This window comes from Sarcophilus harrisii, chromosome 6, assembly GCF_902635505.1.
Source record: "Sarcophilus harrisii chromosome 6, mSarHar1.11, whole genome shotgun sequence".
Lineage (NCBI taxonomy): Eukaryota > Metazoa > Chordata > Mammalia > Dasyuromorphia > Dasyuridae > Sarcophilus > Sarcophilus harrisii.
This window is the reverse complement of record NC_045431.1, coordinates 109,737,187-109,762,109: the sequence shown is the minus strand read 5'-3', so window position 1 is coordinate 109,762,109 and position 24,923 is coordinate 109,737,187.

The following is a 24,923-nucleotide window of genomic DNA, read 5'->3' as shown; positions in this document are numbered from 1 at the left end:
CCTCTTTCCTACCTTTTCCCCACATTTTTTCTTTGCCCCCGTTTTTACAAAGAAAAGAATGTTGAATATGCTTAGCATGATTTGTGCTTTCTATACCCTGCTTTTGTTTTCCTGGAACTCATATTTCCCTTGACCAAATTCTAATCATAATTTGTTTTTCTTTTCCTTTTAAATTTTTGCCATGATCCATACTTTGAGGTTAGATCCTGTTTTACTTATAACTAATCACTTTCTGAATCTTTTGATCTATAATTTATCCCCTCTCCTTTCCTCTTATTTTCTCCTTTACCCAGGATCTGCAATAGGCAATTTTATTATACCAAATATATGTCATCATATCTTCATCAGCTTTCCTTTAATTGTCACTTTTTAAGTTTTTCTTAACTTCAAGATATTTATTAGGTTTATTCTTACCCTATATCTTCACTATTTCTATTTTTATTGAAAATCAACTCATCTGTCACAATATTGTCCTTTCAACATTAGCTTGTGAAGTCACATGTTATGTTTCATAGAGATTCAAATGTTCTGTATGGAATGAAAGGCTGTTGATATATGATAGTCATTGTCATACTTTACCTTAAAGTTGTAAAGACTGTCAATTTTCTGTTTAATTAAAATTTCAAAAGAGGATCAGAGAAGACTGAGTCTAGTTTAAAATATTCTGTTCTAGGCAGATAGTATTCAAATCAACAGCAATTTGCCTACACAATCATGTGAGATGCTATTCCACTTCATCATTCTGATGCTTTATTGCATCTGTATTTCATTATTGTGGGCAATTCTCCTCTGATATTTATTGTAACTCTATCATGCCTTCTCCTCCTATGAAATTCCTGTTCATGTTTATGCCCATAAACATATAAAAATTTGACTCAATAGACTTTTCCTATGGATCTTTTAATAATTTTAGGATTAACGATGTTACCTTCTACTATATATTTGTCACACTATCCTCTTAGAATATGTTCCATTTTCAGATTTACTTTTCTTTAATGCTAAAGTATTTGTTATACCTCTTTTAACAGACAAGTCCATTTTCGTGTACCATAGCTTCATTACTCTTATAGTCATTTAAAGTTTTTATTCTTTCCATATTATAGCAATCCATGATTCACAAATTGCTATCAAGAGAATAATATTATTTTTAAAAGATGAGAATTTATTGGGATCAGTGAAGTTGATGGGCCACTGAAAACTGGTCCACTCATCACCTCTAGTACAGTTCTGTCTTCAATTCATTATCTTGTTGCAAATTCTTTACACAATATATGTGATTAAAGAAGAAATCAATTGAATACTCATAATTAATAAGACGCATTAATTGGGATGAAAATGAATTCATTATCTTTTTTATTTTCTCCCTCCAACCTCCACTCCACTATCATTATATATGCATCTCTTAATGTTCAAAGAACTTCCATAATGCTTCAAACATACAGAGATCCCATGCTTCAGAGACTTTCTTGGAAAAGGAAAGAGCCATATAGTGCTTGTTGAAAATGAAGTCTGTGTTTACTTTACATCATGATTCCCTTGTTGCTCTCAGTTGTAGAACCATAGTAACCCTTTCTTCTCTCCAGGAGAGATAGTTGAGAAACTCCTCAGATAGGTGGATATTCCTCCATGAATTTCTTTATTCTTCTCACCACTTCTCCATGCCTTCCATCCTTGTGATTGACAGGTTCCTGTGGTTATAATGGAATTTTGAAGTTCCCTGCAGGATTCAAGTGTAGCCTCTATATGCAATCCCGTATGCTTCACTTAGCTGGGTTTTTGTCCTTCCTTTCCATGTCTATCTGTATCCTTTTAAAGGTCAAATTCAAAGAAGTAGCCATATGTGGACAAACCATGAATCCATCAATACGCTTTAATGTCAATGAAAAAAAAGTTCTATAAGATAAACATGTTGAATTAGCTTAAAGGAATTGATTTCAAGTCACTATTCCTTGCTTCCTGTGTAACCTTGGATGAAATCACAATTTCCTCAGCTAAATGACACCTGAGACTTCGAGCTCTAGATATATAATTTCTAAGTCCTATTGTGTTGTCAATAGGGATACATCTCTCTCATACATTTTCTTCTCTTTTTTTGAAAATATCTTCTTTCTACAATGAAGCAGCAATTGTGAACAAATATAAACTTTTCAAGATGGATAAAAGGATAGAGCAATAGATTATATAAGAAATTAAATTCTGCAATGTAAAGTTTTTTTTTCTTTAATAGCCTTTTATTTACAGGTTATATGCATGGGTAACTTTACAGCATTAACAATTGTCAAACCTCTTGTTCCAATTTTTCACCTCTTGCCCCCCCATCCCCTCCCCCGGATGGCAGGATGACCAGTAGATGTTAAATATATTAAAATATAAATTAGATACACAATAAGTATACATGACCAAAACGTTATTTTGCTGTACAAAAAGAATCAGACTCTGAAATATTGTACAATTAGCTTGTGAAGGAAATCAAAAATGCAGGTGGGCATAAATATAGGGATTGGGAATTCAATGTAATGGTTTTTAGTCATCTCCCAGAGTTCTTTCTCTGGGCGTAGCTGGTTCAGTTCATTACTGCTCCATTGGAAATGATTTGATTGATCTCATAGCTGAGTCCATCAGAAGTGATTATCATATAGTATTGTTGTTGAAGTATATAATGATCTCCTGGTCCTACTCATTTCACTCAGCATCAGTTCGTGTAAGTCTCTCCAGGCCTTTCTGAAATCATCCTGTTGGTCATGCAATGTAAAGTTTTTAAAAGAAATATAAAGCAAGATAATCACAAAGTTGGGATATAATTATAAGAACTATTATTCATGTAAGACTTGGATATATTTTGGTAAGTGTATTTCCAGATATTTCTATCTATCTATCTATCTATCATCTATATATCTATCCATCTATCTAAACATCCATTTTTATTTATATTCTGTAGTTTCTTTGAATGCGATTTTGTTTTTGTATTACTTCTGTCAGATATATATGCACATACATACACGTATGCATATGCATATATACATATGTACATACAAACATACATTTGTATGTATGTGTTTATGTATGTGTATTACTGATTGTGATTGTGGGTTTCTTTTATGACATCATACTTTTAATATAAGATTCAAATTCATGACCAGTCAAAAGATAGATAATAATTTATTAAAAGTCTACTTTGAGTCAAGTAATTCATCAGATGAGAAAGATCAGGAAAGGCTTCTTATAGAAGATAGAATTTTTAGTTCATACTTGAAAGAAGCCAGGGACACCAGGAGGAAGAAATTAAAAGGGACAGTATTGTAGACATACAGAAAAGCCAATGAAAATACCCAGCAACTAGAGATAGTATTTCTTATGAAAGGTACAGCCAGGAGGTCAATGAACCTGAATTGCAAAGTATATTGGAATGAAGAGGATATAACTGGGGTAAGAATGATTTTTATATTTGATCCTAGAAAATGATATGGAATTATTGGATTTTATTATGACATGATCAGAGCTGCACTTTAGGAAAATTAGTCTCACAGCTGAATAGAGGATGTACTAAAGTAGGGAAAAGATGAGTCAAAGATACCAACCAGCTCACTGTTTCAATAGTTCAGGTGTGAGTTAATGAGTACCTGTGCTAGATTGGTATCAGTCTCAGAAGAGAAAAGGGTATATGTATGAGAGATATTGAAAAAGTAAAATCAAAAGGACTTGATAAAGATTACAAATGGAATGGGGGCGGGAGAGAAATACAGTGAGATTTGGAAGAGGATAGCTAGTTGTGATCCTGGAAGACTGGAAGGATAGTGGTATGAGGAATAGTAATTGAGGAATAATTCCTCAATAGTAATTAGGAATTTCACAGGGCACTGAGAGTTTTAGAGGAAAAAAGACCTTGTACAAAGTACAATAAATTCACTTTGGACATATTGAGTTCAAGAGTAGGGAGTTTCCAATTTGAGAAATCTAATGAGTTGCTGAAGCATTGTAATCACAAATGGTGATGAGATCATTAATTGAAATAATATAGAAGGTAAAGATAATAGACTCAGAACAAAGCTTTAGTGAAAATTACCAATATATCCAGTAAAAGATACTGAGGACATTCATAGGAGATCATTTTACAACAAAATCCTTTTGGTATGAAATTATTTTTTTGAAAAGTTAAATGAATTATATATAATTTTCTTTTTCTTGCTCATTTTCATGATTATTTTTCTGCATAGCGAATTCCAAAAGATTAAGCTGATATGACTTCATTGTATGGAAACCAAAGTGTTAAGTAATTTTATCATTACTCATACAGGCACAGGAGAGCCACTGAACTATATTACCCTGGTTTTAGCACATTCTTACATATATTTACCAATATATAAATGATTAAAATTTTAATAGACTTTAAAAATGTCCAGTGAATTCCATCTAGTTTTGAAAAATAAATGTAATTAAAGAATTATGTCTTAGCTATGTTAATTGATATCTTATCCAAACACTGTAGGAACAGGAATGAGCAAGAATTAAAGAAATACAGCATGTTCAGCACACATTTTTGCCTTTTTGCTAAATTCAACTGTTATTAATAATTCATTATTTAATAATTCAATTTTCTCTCAGATCTAAGGTACAACATTTCTCTAAAATTTTTATTTACCTACCTCATAGTGTACTAGGACTTTCCCTTCAAATGTGATATTATATTAATATAATATAAAGTAAGTTCAACTGATTTCTTCTAAAGTATCACTGTTGTCAATAAACAAATATTTATTAGCAACAATCATGTTTAAGTACTGTGATTGTCATTGGGAAAATAAATGCAGAAAATGAATTTTCAAAGAATTTATTTGGTATCATGCTATTTGGCACGTAAATTTATTTTTAAAATACTATAATTTTTTTTCAGTTTTGAAACAAGTGGTTTGGTTTTGGTTTTTTAAATAGTAGTATTTAATACATTAAATATATTATCTGCCCATTTCTTTACTAAGGAAGACATTAGAAGAATTCCCATTCCCAAACTGTCTTTTAAAACAGACAGGTTGCAATTAACCCAACAGCAGGAGAATGTAGCTGGAGGGGCTTTTTAACAGGAGACTTGGTCTTCTATCTCCAGGTTTGTTCAATCTGGCTGCCTGAGACTGGATTAATTGCCTTTAATTATCTTGCTTAATTACCCTAAGTAGGACCATATCTGTCTGTGTCCGGCTGGTGCCAGGGACTTGAATTCCACAGGGCAGAATTGTCTTTCTCCATGCTGTCTTTTTTTGAAACTCCTCTGCCCTCTTTGTTTGGCTAAATGCCAGAGTTCTCAAAAAATATAGAAACGCTTACCTGGTGTCACTGCTACATCCTCCTTAGTGTATTGACCTTTCTGTCTTCTAATCAAGAAAGCTGGTTCTCAACTCCTTCCTTGCAGAAGGCCTATAGATATTATCCTACAATGAAAATTTCTTATGTTTGTACAGTTGTTTTTTGTTTTGTTTTGTTTTGTTTAGCATTGTGCAGCCTAATGTAAATAAAGATCCCTGCAAACTACTTAAAAATAGATTTAACTTTTCTATATTATAGAAATACGGTAAAAAATTTCACCAATAGGATGATCTTTGCAAAATAAAGAAGTAAGTAAACTAGTTGAGGTCACGGACTCTTTTGTTTTGTCATTACAATCAAAGTGCTTTCCAAAAAGCAGACACTTGGGTTTATTCAAGTTACTTATCTTTTCTTTTAAAAAAATCCACACTTCTTAAAATTACAAATTCTTAAGGCTGATAATGAATAAACACATATATGTATATGTACACATACACACATATACATAAATATAATTGTGAAATTTATCTCTTCACCTTCATCCAATTAAGAAATTGTGGCATATCCCAACATGATTGATAAAGCAGTATGTATTAAAATTAAATAAACAAATAAACAAATTTGAAAAAAATACAATTAAAAAAGACTGTGAAATGTGATCAGATTTTTTAAAAGATCTGATTTCAAAACTTTATATTTTAAATCAATTTCCTCCTCTATTACTTAGCAATAGTTTTTATTTTAAACTGAAAACTGTCACTAAGCTTTTACCTATAGATATATAGGATGTCATCAGTGGCGTAGAAAAAGGATTTGAAATATGAGCATTGGTTTCCCATCAGCATATGTCTACGCATTTATATATGTATACATCTGTATATACATATATAGTGTTTTTAATATATGGAAGTTCATATTCACACTCATATATATATATATGTGTGTGTACATATGTTTATATAAATATATATATATATATACATGCATATTTGTCAGCTAGTTACTTCTTTATTTTACAAAGATCATCCTATTGATGAACTGTTTTACAAAGTTCATATAATGGGGAAAAGTTGATTCTACTTTTAAGTAGTTTACAGGAATCTTCACTAGCATTAGGCTGCAGAAGGCTAAAAACGTGTAGCTATGAGAATTTTTTATTGTAGAGCAATACATGTAGGCCTTTTGGAAGAGAGGTATTGAGAACTAGCTTTCTTGATAAAGAATTTCTTTAATTAGATATTAGAAATATCTACAAATTTATGCATATCTGTAGGTATGTATATACATATATATGACTAGCTTTTGTATATAAAATAATACAGATCATATTAATATGTAAATATTTATGCATTTATGTAAAATTCATTTTCATCCATTCTTGAATGCTTTGTTATAATTAACTCTTATAAATAATGGTCTTTTTGGTTCATTAGCATGCTTGCCTTTCATTTCAACTTGAACTTTATTTAAACAGCTCTTTTGCCCTTTGGTCACTTTAATAATAATAACCTCTACCAGATAGTATTTGGGGAATGTTCATAAAATACTCAACAAAAAAAAAAAAAAAAAACACTTAAAATGAGATTCTTGTCTCTATTATCATAATAACTGATGCTTAAATGAATATATATCACAAATCTTTTATACATTAACATACACCTTCATGAATGACCAAAGCTTAAAAATATGTCTCGTTGGCTAATCTTCTAAACAAGAGTTCTCTTGAAGTGTTAAACTCCTCAGATTATTTTAAAGCCTTTTTTTTTTTTTTGGTAGAATCTATTTACCAGAGCTTGATCCTATTAGCAAAGATTTAAAGGACTCAGAGACATTGTATATCTGAATAAAACATTGACAAAGGATTTCTTTGGAAGAGTAAATTGACAAATTCTCAAATATAATCAAAGAAATTCAGCATAACTGAGTTATAAATAGTATACTAGATTAAATGTAACTATACAATAATAATAATAATTAGTTGTTTTTTTCAATTTATTTGATTATTTGTTATTTCTTTTATTCCCATATTTGCTTGGGAATATTCTGGGAATGCTGCCTAAAAATAATGGATCAATTTCTGAAATTTATTAAAAGCACAAGATTTTCTTTTTCTTTTCATTTTAAGTTTTTTAAAATTTAGTCATGACCAAAAATATGCTACCTTGTTGCCTATTTCAGCAAAAGGTAAAATCTCTTACAAACAAAATGAAAATGATGATAAATGATTAATTTAATATCATTTAAAGGACAATCATTTCAAAATGCATATAAAATAACAAATCTTAGGAATTCATTCCTGTTCTTTTTCTTCTTTTCTTTCTTGCATATTAATTCCATTTATAAATCAAAACTCACATTTTTAAAATTTTATTTTTATTATAATATTATTTTAAAATTTTGCCACTTTGCATGGTAGTATACTCTGTACATATGACTTGTGCATTACATATTTCTATCCTGGTGCTAACATCTTTTTTTTTTTTTTCAAATTAATTTGAATCCTTGACTTCAAACAATAAGAAATTGAAAAATGTCCTTTAATCAATTGGCCCAAAGCAGGTGGGTAGTTCTACTTTTTCTAATCCATTGTTCAGTAGATTAAAGAGAATTGAACTATCTTTGATTAAAAAGAGAATAGTTCTTTGCAGATAACTAGTTTACTTTTTGAAGTTTTTTTTAAATAAAATTCTTACAAGTTGTGTTAATAATTAAAGGATTCTAGATGACAAGTATCATTTCTTTATAAAAAAAATATACTTAAGAGTATGAAAGGGCATTAAAAATATATAAGCAAGGGAGGAGGATGTTTAGATTTCCTAAATTGTATTTGACTTTTATGGTTGTAAAGGTAGTATTCCAATGGAAGGAAAAATTAGCACCACCTAGAATCTATGGAATACCATTATTTTAATGTGTAAGCAGAAAAATAATTATACTTTCTGAATATTACATATAACTTAGATGTTACCAATACTACCTCTTTTTGTTTAGTATAAAGTATTATATTATCAATAGTATTTTCCTTTAGAAAACTTTTAGGAAAGAAAAAGATTATCGTAAATAAAGTGATACATGGTATATCATTACACACACATACACACACACACACACACACACTCTCTCTTCTAAGAAGAGATTGTGATTTGAATGAAGGGATAAAAAATAAACTGGCAAAATTAACAATCTTTGAGCTTGACTATTTTACCTATGTGGGCTAACAAATATATTGTAACAGCTCAGCTGAATTGGTGTTGCTATGAATTAATGAATTATCCAAATGAATTGGAAAATTAGACAGTTGTTTTGGCTTAACATAAACAACAACCTTAATAAAATTGTTCCAGGGCAAAATTTTAAAAGGGACTGTATTTAAAAAAACAACAACAACTGGGTTTTCATAGTAGTTTGAAGTTACTTTAAAAATTGGACAATTTTCCAAATGTGATTCATTTTCATCTCTTCTTTTCAACAGCATATCATTAGCACAGCTCATCTGGAATAGATATTTATGCTGCACAAATCTATTAAATGGTTTTTCAGTTCTTATAATTTTTGGCAATAAAACCCAGATCCATTTTTTTTTTGTAGTGACATGGATAAAAATCTATCTCTTTTTCTTGAGTTTAATCATTGTGCAGTGTATTTAATTGAGTCACTTAAAGACTATGAAATACTAGCTTACAAATGAATTAGCACCATTGTTGTAATAACAAATAACAGCTGCTAGGCTCCAGGAGGGGATGGGATCTTGTGTCCTCTTTCTTTCTATTAAAGGGTCCCTTTCAATTCTATACCCTTAATTTACTTCTGGGGATACTTTGGTTTACAAGAGAGAGTCAGCTTATTTTGTTAGAATCTTTGTCTCTTTATGCTCTACTACACTGGTGTCCAGAGTGGAAAAAATACTTAAATGTTTAGACTTTAAAAAATGTTTAAGGTTTCCCAAAAAAGGACTAGAAAGCTATTTAACATATAGTCCAGTTAAAGGAAAGATACACATTTTCAGTACATAACTACATTCATACAAAAATGTTTATAGAAGGCATGGGGTTTTGGTTTATACATTACAAAAACTTAAAACAGGATTTAGTAACTGGTGATGATTGCTATATTATTTTAAAAGGTTTAACCTATATCATAAAGTAGTTCATGGGATTAAGGAACATTATATTTCCCTTTGGCTCTGTACCATACATTTAATTTCCTTTAGGTCTGTGACTTTTTGTCAGGTTAACTAATTCTCAGGTTCATGCTTCTGAATGAAGTTGTCAGCAATGGTATAATATTAAGTACTGAGAATTCTAGTTTTCTAAACTTCTCAAACTCAGGCAGCTGCCTCTAAGTCTTGATATATACAATTTAGGAGCATTGCTCATACACCTGCCATCAGATAAATAAAAATAAAGCAGAAGAGATAAGCAGTGATTTAGGCTCCTGCTTGTCTAGCTGAGCTCTGTCCAAGGTGCTAAATGAAAATGGTTCAGGAAATTGAACTTCTTCCTTAGGAAGGAAACTGTCTGCCTTCCTTAGCCTTTATAAGAAGGCCTAGAATTAAAGGATAGTACCTGGATATTCCAAGGAAGTTAGAGAAAGAATACAATATCGTCCTTTGTACACTACATGAAGTGGGTTACTCTTCCAGGATTGGTTATCTTTCTTATCTGATATATATTTTATGCAAGCTTCCTCCCTTGCTTTCAACTGTCACAGTGTGGTTGTACCAAGGTCATTCAGGCTGTGTGATAGTCAAACTTCAGATCCTTCCAAGCTGGCATGTTTCCTCAAATGTCAGTTGGTACATTTCCATGGTTTGTATGTTATTACGACACATTTTTAAGCATGACTTTTCAATATACATGATACATATAAATTACCTGGGAGTTATACATCTTTAGAGTATGCAGTTGTGTTTTTTTAATTGTTGACAATTCTATTAGAATATTAAAAAAATTATATAAGGAGTTATAATTCAAATTTACTCAGTTATTTGTTAATCCTTCATTTAATAGAACAAAAATCTAGTTTTTAAGTTAAAAGTAACCTGTCTGTTGTGTTATAATTTACATTTTCCTCCCTAAAACTACCACTGATAATAATAAAGTAAAAATAAAATAATAATAATAATAATGAACTTTAGGAAATTGCTCAGATAAATTTTGGCCAAGATAAAATGGAACTATCACCAGTATAACTAATTCTAAATATTAAGTCATTAAGAGCAGACTGAAGCAGCAATTTTATTAGCTGCCAAATCACAGTTTACATGTATTGGCTTTGTAGGATATTAAAATCTCTAGATATTTCTCACAACTATTTCAATGAAAGGTTCAGATGATAGTAACAGTTTACTTGAGGTATTGAATGCTTTCTTCAGTTATTGATGCTAATCCTCATAAAAAATGACATTTGGAGGAGGGGGAGCAATTTTTACTTATGTTTCTGCATATTGATTTCCTAAAGTGTAATGTAGGCTTCTCGAGATTTAGTAATATTTCTTTTATATCTTTATATTCCAAAAAACTGTACCAGACATGGTTATGAAGAACAAAACAAATATGTGCTGAATCAAATTTATAAGTGCGGATTGAAAGGGGATCAATGAAAAATAAACTTACTGATATGATCAAGGGTAAAGAAAGAAAATCCATTGTCATCATTATTATTCAATATTGTCATAGAAATGCTAGTTATAACAATATGCAAAAAGAATTTTAAGGAATAAGAACAGGCAATGAAAAATTAAAGCTAATCTGAGACTAAACACTAGTCAAAACATTAACTAGGTTAGCAAAATTGTAGGATATAAATACAACCATGTCATTAACATTTCTATGTATTAACAACAAAACCCAGAAAGAAGAAATAAAGAAATTCCATTTGAAATAACTACAGACTGCATAAAATATTTGAAAGTCTATCAGCCCAGACAAACTCAGAAACTATATGAACACATTCTCAGAATACTTTTCACCCAAATGATATAAAATCTAAATATTTCGAGAAATATTGATTTATTATCAGTAGATTGAGCCAATGTAATAAAAAATATTCTATCCAAGTTAAATTATTTGTTCAGTGCCACAAAACTGCCAAAGAATTATTTTATAGAGCTAGAAAAACAAAATATAGTACAAAATTCATCTAGAAGAACAAAGATCAAGATTATGTATATGTATACACACACACACACACACACACACACACACATATGGACTGGGGGAGAGGGAGGAAGATAAATATCCAAACACGTATGAAAAGAAATGAAGGCAACCTGGAAGTACCAGATCTCAAATCATGTTACTAAACAATAATCATCAAAAGAATATCAAAATGGATAAGAAATATAATTGTTGATCAATGAAATAGGTTGGAATACAATAAACAGAAGTAAATCACCATGATAATCTAACATTTGATAAACTCAAAAATTCTAACTTAATAATTTAATGTTCAACAAAAAAACTGCTGAAAAAACTAGAAAACAGTGTAGAAAAAGCTAGGCATAGACCACAATGGATGCTAAAATAATGAAATGGATATACAATTTAGAAAGAAAGGGTGATAGCATATCAATTAGGGTAACAGAGAAAAAAATATTACTGGTTGAATTTATAAAGGAAGAATTATGACCAAACAAGAGGTAGAATCACAGGAGGTAAAATGCATAATTTTGATTACCTGAAATTATTATTTTTGTACAAAAAAGGAAATCCAGCCAATATTAAAAATGAAGAATTGTTGGGAGTATGGAGAGGGCAGGAGTTGCAGTAAGTTTCTCTGATAAAAGTCTCATTTTCAAATATTTAAGGAACTGAATAAAATTTATTAAAAATAAAATAAGTATCATTCTCTAGTTAATAAATGGTCAAAGGAGAGGAACAAGTAATGTTTTTGAAGAAATCAAAGCTATAAACAGTCATATAAAATGTTTAAATAACTAATAATTAAATAAATGGGAAAAAATAACAACTCTGAGATACCACTTCACATTTATCAAATTGGCTGCCTTGACAAACAGAAAATGGCAAATGTTTCAGGAGTTATGAACTGGTCAAACATTTGGGAAAATAACTTGGCATTATTCACAAAGGCCTATTGAGTCATTAATACCACTACAAGGCCTGTATTTCAATGAGAAAGGAAGAAAGAAAGAAAGAGAGAGAGAAAGAGAGAGAGAGAATGAGAGAGAGAAAGAAAGAGAGAGAAAAGAAAGAAAGAAGAAAAAGAAAAGAAAAAAGAAGAACAAGGGCTATATGATTCCTTTTCAACTATGTTGGAGAGTGAATTTTTCTTAAGATATAATTTGAAACATAATTCCTATGAGGTCTTTTTCCAAATTAATTTGTGAATGTGTGTGTGTGTGTGAGTGTGTATTTGTATATAAATTTTTTCAGCATTCATATCATAATTTTTCACTAATATTCTACTCCTTTAAGTTCTACTTCTCTTCCATTGCCTTCTCTTTCTTCCATCTTTAGAGGCATTTTAAAAAACTTAACTTGGCCAATAAGTTTGCTTTGACTCTCTATGACTCTTTTTTTATGAGTTCCATTAGAATCATTTCTTTCTTATGTAAGCCTTAGAATCTTACTTAACCTTTCCTTAAATATCCTTAAATTTCCTTAAATAAATAAATGAAAAATGTGCTATACAGATTCAGGGATTATGTAAGATTATGTGCATTTAGTTTCCTTCTCCTTTATTATCACAAATAATAAGTCTGAATAGTATATATATGTATATACACACATATGTATGCTTATGCATATGCACATATATATACACACAGACATATTTGTGTGTATAAAATTGTCACTAGTTGCATGTCAGTCAAAAATAAGAAGCAGCTCTATGAACAGAACGAATTTTCACCTTCCAATGCTTGATAAATTAAACCTATCCTATCAACACAAACTAGAGGAACATACCTGAAGCAACTTCACATTTGGCCCTTTTTGCTGGATCTCTTTAACTAATTTCTGAGGACCTTATATAAAAATGAATCTACTCTCCACCATCTTTACTCTATCCCAGCATACATTTAAAAAAAAGTTTTAAGAAGTAATAAAAGCAAATTAATACATGCACATAATATTATTCTTATTCCAATATTATTGAGCTGAAAGAGCTTTACTCCCTATTTTCCATATTAATGCTTTACTAAGTATTTGTCATTCAACAACACTGATTCATGACCACTGAGTTCTTGTGAGATTCCTATCCAATTTCATAAAAACACAAGTCTTGACCTTAAAGATATACATGACAAATTGGAAAGCTAGAAAACTAAAGAAATCAATGGGTTGATGAAAGGAAGAAAAGGAGAATGCATGGTAATAGAAGGCAAGATGATGGAGGGAAAACTGTGTAAAGCAGTTCAACAGTAATACTATATGATGATCAATCCTGATGGAAATGGCGCTCTTCAACAATGAGATGAATCAAATCAGTTCCAATAGACAGTAATGAATTGAGCCAGCTACACCCAGGGAAAGAACTTTGGGAAATGAGTATGAACCACTACATAGAATTCTCAGTCCCTCTATTTTTGTCCGCCTGCATTTTTGATTTCTTTCACAGGTTAATTGTACACTATTTCAAAGTCTGATTCTTTTTGTACAGCAAAATAACTATATGGACATGTATACTTATATTGCATTTAATTTATATTTTAACATATATAACATGTATTGGTCAACCTGCCATCTGGGGGAGGGGAAGGAGGGAAGGAGGGGCAAAGTTGCAACAAAAGGTTTTACAATTGTCAATGCTGAAAAATTACCCATGAATATATCTTGTAAATAAAAATCTATAATAATAATAATGAAAAGAAAAGTGTGTAAAAGAGAATTAAAATACATTTCATTTGGTCTTTTTCTTTGTGATCTAGATAACTGGTCACCCAGGATATAAAGAAAAATACAGATTTAGTCACAAAAGATAGCAATGGACTAAAGTAAGAATATAACTCTCACTATCAGAATTTAATATATGAATGTGCTCATCTTAAAATTGTGTTATTATTATAGTTGTATTACCAAAGTTGTTAGTTATCAGTCAGTCAAATAAAATTTTACTTCCCACTTCTTGTACTTCTCACTCTTCAAATATTTCCACTTTCTCTCAAGCAGCCTTCTCAAATTAGGGCTGTCTCTATTTTGCAAGTTTCTCTTCTGATTTATGGAAACCTGGGTCAAATCACCATTTAACATGTTCTTGGATCATATTCATTTTACACCACTCTTCTATGAATTTCTCCTCCTTTATAATGTAAGTTCCTTGATGATAGGGAAAGAGAAAGAGAATAAATAAAAGGAAGAAAGAAAAAAAGAGCGATGGAGAAAAGAAAAAAGAAAAGTAAAGGGGAGGGAAGGAAATAGAAAGGGAGAAAGGAATGAAAGAAAGAAGGAGCAAAGAAGAAGAAAGGGAAGAAGGGAAAAAGGAAGAGAGATGGAGGAAGAGACTAAAAGGAAATAAAAAAAGGTGAATTTATAATGATTAGTATTTAATCAGTTCTAAAAAGGGAGTAACAATGATTATGTCTTTTTTTTTCTAAGTCCTTGCCAATCATTCATTTGTTAATCTCTTTTATATTGTCAGGAATCAGTCAAGTTTACCAACATATATTGGATAAATCTACCTTCCCCCACCAAAAAAATGTGAGAATATACTTTTTTTCTTTATCTCCTCAAAATTTGCCAACAATGTATTATTTCTAAATGCATTATTATTATAGAAATACTTTAACATATACATAATATAAGGAAATATTCCATTTACAAAGTATTTAAGTATTTCAGATATAGTCACAGCATCAAGGAATTTGAACTTATTGAGGCTATTTATATACTCTTTCTTACTGTCTAGTCACCCATTTTTAATTTCATTATCTAGTAAATATTTTATTCATTCATTCTGCCATTATTCTGTGCTCAAGACCTTTCTCTTTCACACATTTTACTTTACAAGTGAAATGTAATAAATATGTCTTAATTTCTTCCTTCATTATCTTACAAATAAGAATCTTAATCATTTTCAGATTTTTGCCTTCAATGGTTTTTAAATCATTTTTTTGTTGTCTATATTTTCCTAGCATCATCATAGTATACACCCCCACCTTTCCCTACTTTTCCCTTAATCTCTCTATGTAGTTAATTATATAAGGGTATACACAGATCTTCTCCCAGTTAGATTATTTCAAGGAAAATTTATTTGTGTATCCATTTAACCTAAGGGTAGGAAACATCTGCCAGCAAAGAATATTATTACATATTTTTTTCATTCATAAGGTTAGATCCTTATTCTGACCCACCAAAGGGGAAAATTGGAATTAATTAGAGTGGAAAAGTTGATAAAACAACAAGATCAGACAATCCTGTGTGTCAAATATAAATCATTTTTTTATTATTTTATTATTATTTTTTATTTATTTAATATCCTTTTATTTACATGATATATACATGGGTAACTTTACAGCATTAACAATTGCCAAACCTCTTGTTCCAATTTTTCACCTCTTACCCCCCCACCCCCTCCCCTAGATGGGGATGACCAGTAGATGTTAAATATATTAAAATATAACTTAGATACACAATAAGTATACATGACCAAAACATTATTTTGCTGTACAAAAAGAATCAGAATCTGAATTATTGTACAATTAGCTTGTGAAGGAAATCAAAAATGCAGGTGTGCATAAATATTGGGATTGGAAATTTAATGTAATGGTTTTTAGTCATCTCCCAGAGTTCTTTTTCTGGGCATAGTTAGTTCAGTTCATTACTGCTCCATTAGAAATGATTTGGTTGATCTCGTTGCTGAGGATGGCCTGATCCATCAGAACTGGTCATCATCTAGTATTGTTGTTGAAGTATATAATGATCTCCTGGTCCTGCTCATTTCACTCAGCATCAGTTCGTGTAAGTCTCTCCAGGTTTCTGAAATCATCCTGTTGGTCATTTCTTACAGAACAGTAATATTCCATAATTTTCATATACCACAATTTATTCAGCCATTCTCCAACTGATGGACATCCATTCAGTTTCCAGTTTCTAGCCACTACAAAAAGGGCTGCCACAAACATTCGTGCACATACAGGTCCCTTTCCCTTCTTTATAATCTCTTTGGGATATAATCCCAGTAGTAACACTGCTGGATCAAAGGGTATGCACAGTTTGATAACTTTTGAGCATAGTTCCAAACTACTCTCCAAAATGGTTGAATTTGTTCACAACTCCACCAACAATGCATCAATGTCCCAGTTTTCCCACATCCCCTCAACAATCATCATTATTTTTTCCTGTCATCTTAGCCAATCTGACAGGTGTGTAGTGGTATCTTAGAGTTGTCTTAATTTGCATTTCTCTGATTAATAATGACTTAGAGCATCTTTTCATATGACTAGAAATAGTTTCAATTTCTTCATCTGAGAATTGTCTGTTCATATCCTTTGACCATTTTTCGATTGGAGAATGGATTGATTTTTTATAAATTAGAGTTAATTCTCTATATATTTTGGAAATGAGGCCTTTATCAGAACCTTTGATTATAAAAATATTTTCCCAGTTTATTGCTTCCCTTCTAATCTTGTCTGCATTAGTTTTGTTTGTACAAAAACTTTTCAGTTTGGTATAATCGAAATTTTCTATTTTGTGATCAGTAATGATCTCTAGTTCTGCTTTGGTCATAAAGACCTTGCCCTTCCACAGGTCTGAGAGGTAAACTATCTTATGTTCCTCTAATTTATTGATAATTTCATTCTTTATGCCTAGGTCAAGAACCCATTTTGAACTTATCTTGGTGTACGGCATTAAGTATGGATCAATGCCTAGTTTCTGCCATATTAGTTTCCAATTTTCCCAGCAATTTTTATCAAACAGTAAGTTCTTATCCCAAAGCTGGGATCTTTGGGTTTTCAAAGACTAGGTTGCTATATTTGTTGACTGTTTTGTCCCTTGAACCTAATTTATTCCACTGATCAACTAATCTATTCCTTAGCCAATACCAAATAGTTTTGGTAACTGCTGCTCTATAATATAATTTTAGATCTGGTACAGCTAAGCCACCTTCATTTGATTTTTTTTTCATTAATTCCTTGAAATTCTTGACCTTTTGTTTTTCCATATGAACTTTGTTGTTATTTTTTCTAGGTCATTAAAATAGTTTTTTGGGAGTCTGATTGGTATAGCGCTAAATAAATAGATTAGTTTAGGTAATATTGTCATCTTTATTATATTTGCTCACCCTATCCAAGAGCATTTAATATTTTTCCAATTGGTTAGATCAGATTTAATTTGTGTGAAAAGTAGTCTGTAATTTTGCTCATAAAGTTTCTGATTTTCCCTTGGCAGATAGATTCCTAAATATTTTATATTATCAGTAGTTACTTTAAATGGAATTTCTCTTTGTAACTCTGACTGTTGGATACTGTTAGTGATATATAAGAATGCTGATGACTTATGTGGGTTTATTTTATAACCAGCAACTTTGCTAAAGTTGTGGATTATTTCTAATAACTTTTTAGCAGAATCTCTGGGGTTCTCTAAGTATACCATCATGTCATCGGCAAAGAGTGATAATTTGGCTTCCTCATTGCCTATTCTTATTCCTTTAATCTCTTTCTCAGCTCTTATTGCTATAGCTAGCGTTTCTATACAATATTGAATAGTAACGGTGATAGTGGGCAGCCTTGTTTCATTTCTGATCTTATTGGGAATGGTTGCCGTTTTTCCTCATTACATATGATGCTTCCTAATGGTTTTAAATAGATGTTGCTGATTATTTTAAGGAAAAGTCCATTCATTCCTATACTCTCAAGTGTTTTTAATAGGAATGGATGTTGGATTTTATCAAATGCTTTTGCTGCATCTATTGAGATGATCATATGGTTTTTGTTAATTTGGTTATTAACATGGCCAATTATATTGATAGTTTTCCTAATATTGAACCAGCCCTGCATTCCTGGTATAAATCCTATTTGATCATAGTGTATTATCTTGGAGATGATTTTCTGTAGTCTTTTTGCTAATATCTTATTTAAGATTTTAGCATCAATATTCATTGGGGAGATTGGTCTATAATTTTCTTTCTCTCTTTTCAGCCTACCTGGTTTAGGTATCAGTACCATGTCTGTGTCATAGAAGGAATTTGGTAGGACTCCTTCATTCCCTATTTTATCAAATAATTTATATAGCATTGGGGCCAATTGTTCTTTAAATGTTTGGTAAAATTCACATGTAAATCCATCTGGTCCTGGTGATTTTTCTTAGGGAGTTGTTTAATTGCCTGTTCTATTTCTTTTTCTGAAATGGGACTATTCAAGCAATTTACTTCCTCCTCTGTTAGTCTGGGAAGTCTATATTTTTGGAGGTAGTCATCCATTTCACTTAGGTTATCAAATTTATTGGCATAAAGTTGAGCAAAATAACTCCTTATTATTTCTCTAATTTCCTCTTCATTGGTGGAAAGTTCTCCCTTTTCGTTTTTAAGACTACTAATTTCGTTTTCCTCCCTCCTTTTTCTAATCAAATTTACCAAAGGCTTATCTATTTTATTGGCTTTTTCATAGAACCAACTCTTAGTTTTATTAATTAGTTCAATAGTTTTTTTACTTTCAATATTTTTAATTTCTCCTTTTAATTTTAGAATTTCCAATTTAGTATTTGATTGGGGGTTTTAATTTGGTCTTTTTTAGTTTTTTAGTTGCAAGCCCAATTCATTAATCTTTTCTTTCTCTGTTTTATTCAAGTAAGCCTCTAAGGATATAAAATTCCCTCTTATTACCGCTTTGGCTACATCCCACAAATTTTGGTATGATGTCTCATCATTGTCATTATCTTGAGTGAAATTATTAATTGTATCTATAATTTGCTGCTTCACCCAATCATTCTTCAAGATGAGATTGTTTAGTTTCCAATTACTTTTTGGTCTATTTCCCCCTAACTTTTTGTTGAATGTAGTTTTATTGCATCATGATCTGAAAGAAAGCATTTACTATTTCTGCTTTCTTGCATTTAATTTGAGGTCTTTATGTCCTAATATGTGGTCAATTTTTGAATAGGTTCCATGAACTGCTGAGAAGAAAGTATATTCCCTTCTATCTCCATTCAATTTCTCCAAAGATACAACATACCTAATTTTTCTAATATTCTATTTACTTCTTTAATTTCTTTCTTATTTGTTTTGTGGTTTGATTTGTCTAATTCTGAGAGTGCAAGGTTGAGATCTCCTACTATTACAGTTTTGTTGTCTATTTCTTCTTGCAACTCTCTTAACTTCTCCTTTAGGAAGTTGAGTGCCATACCACTTGGTGCATATATGTTTAATATTGATATTGCTTCGTTGTTTATGCTACCCTTTAGCAGGATGTAGTTTCCTTCCTTATCTCTTTTAATTAGATCAATTTTACTTTTGCTTGATCTGAGATAAGGATGGCTACCCTCTTTTTGACTTCACCTGAAGCATAATAGATTTTGCTCCAGCCTTTTACCTTACTCTATATGTATCCCCTGCTTTAAATGTGTTCTTGGAAACAACATATTGTAGGGTTCTGACTTTTGATCCAGTCTGCTATCTGCCTCATCTTTATGGGGAGTTCATCCCATTCACATTTCAGGTTAGAGATTACTAAATCTGTATTTCCTGCCATCCTAATAACCCCAGATTGTGCTTTACTTATTCTTGCCTCCCCAACCCTCTTTCCCCTTTTAAACTTATGTACCCCTCTTGTATCACGATACTTATCCTCTTTATAATCCCTCCCTCCCCCCTTTGAGTCTTTCCCCTTCCTTCCCTTATTACTCTTTTCTTTTCCTTTTCCTCTCCCCGTTTTTAATGAGGCGAGAGAATTTTCTCTAAAACAAATGTCAATTATTTTCTTTGAGCCAACTTTGATGAGAGTAAGATTCACACAATGTTCCTCCCCCTCTCTAAATTCCCTCAGATATGATAAGTTTCCTTAGCCTCTTTGTGGGATGTGGTTTCCCTCTTTTTATCCCTCCTTCCCACATTATTCTGCCATCATCCCTTTTCCATATCTACTTCCCTTTTATAGGTTATATCAGTACAATCAAATTATACATGTATTCTTTTTGTATAACCACAACAGAAATACAATTCTCAAGAGTTATTTTACCTTTTCTGCATCTCTTGAGTTCTATGCTTGGAGATCAAATTTTTTGTTTAGTTCTGGTTTTTTCTTCAGAAACTAATGGAATTCATTTGTTTCATTAAATGTCCATCTTCTTCCCTGGAAGAAAATGCTCAGCTTAGCTGGGTAGTTTATTCTTGGCTGCATCCCAAGGTCTTGTGCCTTTCAGAATATCATATTCCAGGCCCTTCTTTCCTTTAATGTAGAGGCAGCCAGATCTTGGTTGATCCTTATTGTGGCACCTCGGTATTTAAATGGTTTTTTTTTGGCTGCTTGTAAAATTTTTTCCTTAATCTGATAGTTCTGAAATTTTGCCACAATATTCCTTGGGGTTTTTATTTTAGGGTTTCTTTCAGAAGGTGTTCGATGAATTCTTTCAATGCCTATTTTACCTTCTGATTCTATTACATCTGGGCAGTTCTCTTTGATGATTTCTTGTAAAATAGTATCTAGGCTCTTTTTTTCATCATAGTTTTCAGAAAGTCCAATAATCCTCAGATTATCTCTCCTAGATCTATTTTCCAAGTCTGTCGTTTTTGCAAGTAGATAATTCATGGTTTTTCCAGTTTGTCATTTTTTGTTTTGCTTGACTGATTCTTGCTGTCTCAATGAATCATTAGTTTCTATTTGTTCAGTTCTAATTTTAAAATTATTTTCTTCATTAGCTTTTTTACTTCTTTCTGTATATGTCAATTGAGTTTTGAATGTATTGTTTTGGTCTGTGGAATTTTTTTCCATTTCACTAATTTTTTTTTTTTTTTAGTGAATTATTTTCTTTTTCCAATTCACAGATCCTACTTTCTTGCGTGTTCTTTGTCTTTTCCAATTCACGGATCCTACTTTCTTGCGAGTTCTTTGTCTTTTCCAATTCACAAATCCTACTTTCTAGTGAATTCTTTATTTTTTCCAATTCACAATTCTTACTTTCCTGAGATTTTTTACTTTTTCCTATTCTGTATTTCAGGAAGTTGTTGCTCTCTTGTAAGGCTTCTCTTTCCTTTCCCCATTTATCTTCTAACTCTCTTTTGAGACTTTTAATGGTCTCTTCTATGAGAGCATTATGTAAAGGAGGACAGTCTGATGCATTTTTGCTGTTTGAGGTCTCTTCAGGTTTGCTGACCTGCTCTTTTTCTGCATAGAAGCTGTTGATCGTTCTTTTCATCTTTTATTCATGTTTTAAAGCCTTTAGGGTATGTCTCCTAGGCAAGGGGGTTACCAGCTTCCTCTGCAGAGCAGGGAGAGATGTAAACCGATTTCCGGCTCCGAGGTATGGGAGTGCTCTGAGTGAGAGTTTTCCCTTCCCCCAACAGGAAGTGGATTCAGCACTGGCCGAGCTATCAAACTGCTTAGTAGGGCTGAGTGGGTTAGCGATTGCCCTTGGCTAGAGACTAAGGGGTGAAAGTGTCACTGCCCCAGGCCAGAGCCTCTTGTGGGACTGTGAGTATTAGCAGCTGACCGCAGACCACAGACTGTAGACCGCAGACTGCCGCAAACTCTGCCCAGTGTCTCTGCCTGATGCAAATCGGCCCTGGAAAAGCTCTATGGCCCCAAGCTGAGCTCCCCACTGGGCAGATTGGAGGCTAACCCGGGCTGCGTCCTCCTGCCGTGCAGGATCACAACTGCCCCAAGGAAAAGCCCGTACTGCGCGTTGGGGCTGCTGCGCTATGTTGAGATCTGTGCCTTCACCCTCGGTTTGAGACTCTCCTCGAACCTAATTTCTCTCCCGTCTGCCCGATCTCCCCTGGCCCCGGAACCAACCTTTTTGTCGAGACTGCAGATTTTCTCTGGCCGGTGAGTTGTTCTACTTCTTATCTTTACGAATTGTAGCAGTCAAGACTATTTTTGAGGCTCGATATAATATTGATAAAGAGGGTAAGAGAAGAGCTTAGAAAGTCACGTGTGTCTTCTCCGCCATCTTGGCTCCGCCCCCAAATATAAATCATTTTAATGGGACATACAAAACCACAAATTCTCTAAAGTTTCAAGTGAATTATGGATCCTTGATTTCATGTTCTTCTTATAGTTCTATTGTAAATAAGAGCTAAACCACAAAGTTTGAACTAGTTTTCAACATAATTGTTAGAGAAGTAAAAATTGAGAACCTGTACTAATTTTGTTGATATTTATTTTGCAGAAGATTTTAGAAGGGACATCTAAAGTTCTCTTCACATAATTTGGAACTGGAGAAGCAAATATACTGAAGAGAAGATTACTTCAGAGTTGCTTCAAGAATAAAATCTATTCCAAAGTGCTCAAGATATTTCCAAAGATCATACAACTGCACTGGAAACCAAGAATTCAAGATGAAATGTGGACCTTGGGGATAGGTCCTCAAATGCAAAAATTACTTTATCTAAGTTAATGCTGATGGTCATTACTTTATTATTTTGGTTTTTTCTTTCATCACACGTTTCTTTCTGACCTTCTTCTACTACCCTCACACTAATTATGAATTCTAGCCTTTGAATTAGCTCTAAATTAGAATATTGGGAGTTCAGCAAATTACCAGCTGAGTCTAAAAAATGAGTCATTTTTAGTGTCATGTAAACTTCGCTTTTAAATTTTAGTCTATAGTTCTAGACTACTATGACTAATCAATCTTGCTACGTTGTTACATTGACCAGTCAGGGAAAATTGTGACACATAAAGGAAAATTGAGAAAATAAAATTATTCTACTTCCATTTTGTTATTGATTTTTTCATATGGTATACCTAAAATGTGGTAAAAATATTTTACTTTTTCTTTGAACTTAGTCCAGAAATTTAGCTACCCTGAAGTAAAGAAGCCCAATTCTCCAATTAATCACTCATTCCAAAGACTCTTTCTTTGCCTCTTTGACTCTTTTTCAATTGTTTTGTCATTAGCATTCAATGAAGTTAGACAAAACACTTCCATTTTCCTTCCACTCACGGATATTTTTTGTTCAAATAGTATAGGCATGTTATATGGATCTATATATAGAATATATAATTATTAAGTTCCATACTATATTAAAAATCTTTGTATATTTACAACCTTTGTTTTTGTTTGATTATTTTTGAAAAGTCTAATATTTTTCTAATTTACTTATTTAAATGTATTTTTTTTCTTTTTTAACTGGAGAATTTCTTTCTTTATTGTTCTATAGAACACACTTCTGATTGCATTCTCTAGAACTCTGACTTTAGAATTCATTTCATTTTAGGTTTCTTCTTTTCATATTCTTTATAGTTTTTGGAACATACTGAAACTTAAATTCTCAAGGAAGATAATACAGCTCTGAATAATCTTTCCAAAATTAGTTGTATCTTCTTTCCACTCTTTTGCACAAAATCTCTAACTCACTGATCTCAGTAGGGCTTTCGGTTTACTCCATTCTCCATCCTACTACTTCTAGACTCTTCTATTCCTATCACTCAGGTGCTTCTTCCTTTGTGATTTACTCTATTTAAATTTATCATTCCATAAACATCTTTGTGGCTATTGTGTACCTTTCTTACCGTCTGTATTTTTGCCTCAGAGATATCATTATATATTTCCACATTTTTAAAAACATTCCAAATTTCCTCAATTTACTCAGGTTTCATAACTTACTTCTCCATTCTACCAACTTAATTATAACCAAGAATGTTCATATCTTATTTTTTTCATATTTCATTATTCCTAAACTAATTTTTTATCCTCACTGTCATCACATGTCTCCCATCATCCTTCAGTATTTTCCCAGAATATTTGCAATGTTCTGGTTGTCCTTTCTCATTCATTGTCATGTTGTTGTTGCTGTTTCACTTACTTATGACTCTAAATGACCCCATTTAGGTTTTTCTTGACAAAGATGCTAGAATGGTTTGAAATTTTCTTTCTTCAGACATTTCATAATTGGGGAAATGGAGGTTAAAAACTATCAAATTACTTGCCTGGAGTTACACAGTAAGTGTCCAAAATCAGATGTAGACTCAGAAAGCTGAGTCTTTCTGAATCTAAATCTTAATATCCTACCCACTGTGCCATGTAGCTGCCCTTTCTCAATCATGATCCCTTAATAATTCAATTTAATTTTACAATATCTTATAAATTCAAACTGTTCATCTTTTGTCAAATTTCTGATTACACCATGATAGTATCAAATCCTGAATGACTTTCAACCACCTTTAATATTCTATTCATGTGCTACTGGAGATGAAGTCATAAAATCTCACACACACACACACACACACACACACACGTACCATTATATATTTATGTTGCCTTACCTCTACTGAGTCCTTACTGAAGCAAGGCCATCATTGCATTTCTTCATAATCAGTTCTTTAAACCATTCACTGAATAGCTATGCCCAATTTTCTCTTCACTGCTCAAACCTCCCATAACATGCCCTCAGCGGAAGATCTCATTTCCTATTTTACTGAATAAAGTTAATCCATCTGGTATGGGTGCCTTCTTCTCGACTTCTCTTCATTTCATATACCCTGACAGTTCATTATGTCTTTTTACCTC